The following is a 3,947-nucleotide window of genomic DNA, read 5'->3' as shown; positions in this document are numbered from 1 at the left end:
ATTAACAATATGGAGGGAGCGAGAGATCGCAGGGGTGGGCGGAAACGTTGTATAAAGCTTTTGTGAGCCGCAAACCGCGGAAAAAAATTTCCGGGACCCAGTTTGTACCGAGCAGAACTGCAACTTCTCATTTCGGCTCGGGTTTACGGCCTCCATCTTTATTGGATGCGCATCAGGGCGCATGCGCGTTTCTCATCTTTGTCGGGGCGATGTTTCAATGAGTGGGAGGGGCTTGTTCCCCATTGTTCAGAATGGAGACAACTTGTCCATCAAACTGGATTAGTCTTTGAGTCCCAATGTCTTATTGATGATGACAGTAAGAAGTCTTACAACACCAGGTTAAAGTCCAACAGGTTTGTTTCAAACACGAGCTTTCGGAGCACGGCTCCTTCTTCAGGTGAATGGAAAGGCTTGTTCCAGAAATGTTTATATAGACACAGTCAGAGATGCCCCGGAATGCGGGCACCTGCAGGCAATCAAATCATCAAAGATGCAGAGAGAGAGGTAACTCCAGGTTAAAGAGGTGTGAATTGTCCCAAGCCAGTTCAGTCGGTAGGCCTCTGCAAGTCCAGGCTTGTTGGTGGGGGCCGAATGTAATGCGACATGAATCCCAGATCCCGGTTGAGTCCGCATTCATGCGTGCGGAACTTAGCTATAAGTTTTTGCTCAGCAATTTTGCGTTGTCGCGTCTCCTGAAGGCCTCCTTGTAGAATACTGTGCTCACCCCAGTCCAACGCCGGCATCTCCACATTATTGATGATGCAAAGCGGTGGCAGAGATGGAAAGAATCCTGCTTTCCAGATTTCACTCTCATTTCATTGTCTGCGTGGGTTTCCTCCGGGTGCTCCGGTTTCCTCCCACAGTCCAAAGATGTGCAGGTTAGGTGGAGTGGCCATGCTAAATTGCCCTTAATGTTTGAAAGGGTTTGGGTGGGGTTACTGGGTTGAGGGGATAGGTTGGAAGTGTGGCTTTAAATGGGGTGCTCTTTCCAAGGGCCGGTGCTGACTCGATGGGCCGAATGGCCTCCTTCTGCACTGTAAATTCAAGATTCATTGGACATCCTATCCCATGTGTCCAAAGCTCTGCAGCTCTGTTCAGTCACATTAAGACCCAGGGCAGAAACTCCCAACCCTGAGTGGACAACACCCTCAAATTGAGGGACTGCTGATGACAAGAGGATCAGTGGGCGGGGGGGGGGGGGGGGGGGAGGCATGAGCAGCCATCCTGGACCAGGGAGCAGGAGGAGAGAATGTTGTGAATTTCTATCCTGGACTGACAGTGATTAATTTTGGAAACGCTTTTTACAGGGGATTAGTCGGGGAGGATTTACACACAGCAAATTCAAACCAGGAGTAATATTTATCTTTCCCAAATTTCATTTCTGGACTGACAGTGATGCCTTTGTAAACTTCTTTCACAGGGACTTAGAAAGGGATTCGCAGACAGGAAACTCACAACCAATCCTCACATCAAATTCTGACAGCACCATCCGGGTTATCAGGACCTGGAGATTATCGTCCTTTGTGTGTAAGCATTGAGTTCAGATCATTATCACTCACTGTGTAAAATCTCCCCTGTAGATCTTGCTCACAATCATAAATCTGTGTCCCATAATCCTTTTACAATCTGCTAATGAACAGCTTTTCTTTATCTTTTGCTGGGTTTGCTGTTGTCGTTTCCGGTGCCTGGGTTGCTGCCGGGTGGTCCGTTCGGTTTCATTCCCTTTTCCTGTATTTGTCGGGGATGAATGGGCTTGGACCTGTCCATTTTAGGATCCAGTACACAATTGAAGTTTGCTCCAAGAATCAACTGATGTGTATCCAGGTCTTGGGTGGACCCCAATAATATTTTTTACAAAGGAACATCGTCCCAGTTAGGGACAATGACCCACTGACCACCGTGTATCTCCCATTAGTGTCCGCAATGATCTTAGTTACCGAAAGAGGGACCTGTTTATCGATTAGAATTGCAACACCTCGGGCAGCATGGTGGTACAGTGGTTAGCACTGCTGCGTCACAGCGCCAAGGTCCCAGGTTCGATCCCGGCCCTGGGTCACTACCTGTGTGGAGTTTGCACATTCTCCCCATGTTTGTCTGGGTTTCACCCCACAACCCAAAGATGTGCAGGGTAGGTGAATTGGCCACGCTAAATTGCCTCTTAATTTGAAAAAATGAATTGGGACTCTAAATTTACAAAACAAAAAAATTACAGCACCTTGAGCCCTTCGTCAAAGCCCGAGTGAAACACTTGGCTCACCCCTCCGCAGTCTGGTCTGATCTCTAAGCCATGAGTGAGTCTCCTGCAAGAACACCACACCAGCATTTAGATTCTTTAGATGAGCAAAAACCCGCCCCCTCTTCACTGGTCCAACCAATCTGCTTATGCTCCAGGCGACCAGCTGAATCAGGCGTCTGTCCCCCCCTCCCCCCGTATCACAGAATCAGCCATGAGGGACTATCCAGTAAATCTTCAAAATGTACAGGTCAAGAGTCCACCCAAGATGGCCGCCACACACGTACCCATACACTCAGAGTAAGACGCAAACAGTTCTTTAGTCATCAGGTAGCTAACCCGTCTCCCTCCCCAACCCCCATATATCTACATTGTGCTTCATAAAGAAAATCTCTCTTCACCCCAAACAGAAAAACAGATTTCATCAGAAAATATCAAAACTATATAGAGGATATCACAACACCCATCCCACCCCACAAGAAACGTAGATCTTGTCCAATACAGATAACTGGACCTCAGTCCATGCTTTACAATGTTCACCTCCTCCGATGTCTCAAAATGGAAGTCTTTGGACTCATGTGTGAGCTGCAGCTTTGCTGGGTATACCACCCCGAATCAAACTCCTTTCTTACACAGAGCAGCCTGAACTTTATTAAAGGCCGCTCACCAGCTCGTTTCCCACATCTTGGTAAATCCTCACTCGGATAACTGAGTGAATCCCTTCCCACACTCAGAACAGGTGAATGATCTGTCGCCGGTGTGATTGCGGTGATGAGTCCTCAGCTCACGTGGGGTTCTAAATCCCTCCCACAGTCCCCACATGTCCATGGTTTCAGCATGCTGCTGGTGTCCTTGTCCCTCTTCAAATTTGACGATCAGTTTATGTCAGGGGTTACAGGGGCTAGTTTAGCACAGGGCTAAATCGCTGGCTTTTAAAGCAGACCAACTCAGGCCAGCAGCACGGTTCAATTCCCATACCAGCCTCCCCTAACAGGCGCCGGAATGTGGCGACTAGGGGCTTTCCACAGTAACTTCATTTGAAGCCTACTTGTGACAATAAGTGAATTCATTTTTCATTTCATGTCTTGTCCCCACAGAGAGCATGTGTACGGTCTCTCCCCGCTCTGAATGGTGTGATGTTTTTTCAGACTGTGTGACTCGTTAAAGCTCTTTCCACAGTCAGTTCACTGGAACACTCTCACGCGAGTCGTGTGTCTATCGGGTTTTTTTCAGTCACACTGATCTTGAAAATCATTTCCTACGGACAGACCAGACAAACATTTCTTCTGCCACATTCACGGGCCAATGATATTCAGGTCCTGATGAATGGAGTGACTCTGTTAAATCTTGATGTGAAGTTTGATTTGAGTTTCCATCTGTAAATCCTCCCCTTGTAATATCCTGTAAAAGGAGTTTATAAAAGCCATCACTGTCAGTCCAGGATAGAAATTCTGAAGAGACAATTCTAGTTTCTCTGGAACATTTTTCCCTCTCTTGTTCCCCCAAAGCTGTAAATCCCCGTCCCACACACTCTCCCTCCTCCCTGGGCTGAAATCCAAACCCATCTCACCATCTGCATCATTTCTTTCCTCCACTCCCAGTTTTCTCCCTCCCTCTCCTCTGCCTGGGTTCAGTTCTCCAGCTCCTGTCTGCAGACTGACAAAATCAATGGGTCTTATTGGGGGATTGGGGCCTCCTTAACAGGTTCATGCAT

Source organism: Scyliorhinus canicula, unplaced genomic scaffold (genome assembly GCF_902713615.1).
Source record: "Scyliorhinus canicula unplaced genomic scaffold, sScyCan1.1, whole genome shotgun sequence".
Taxonomy (NCBI): Eukaryota; Metazoa; Chordata; class Chondrichthyes; order Carcharhiniformes; family Scyliorhinidae; genus Scyliorhinus; species Scyliorhinus canicula.
The sequence above is the reverse complement of the archived record's forward strand: the minus strand, read 5'-3'. Positions refer to the sequence as shown.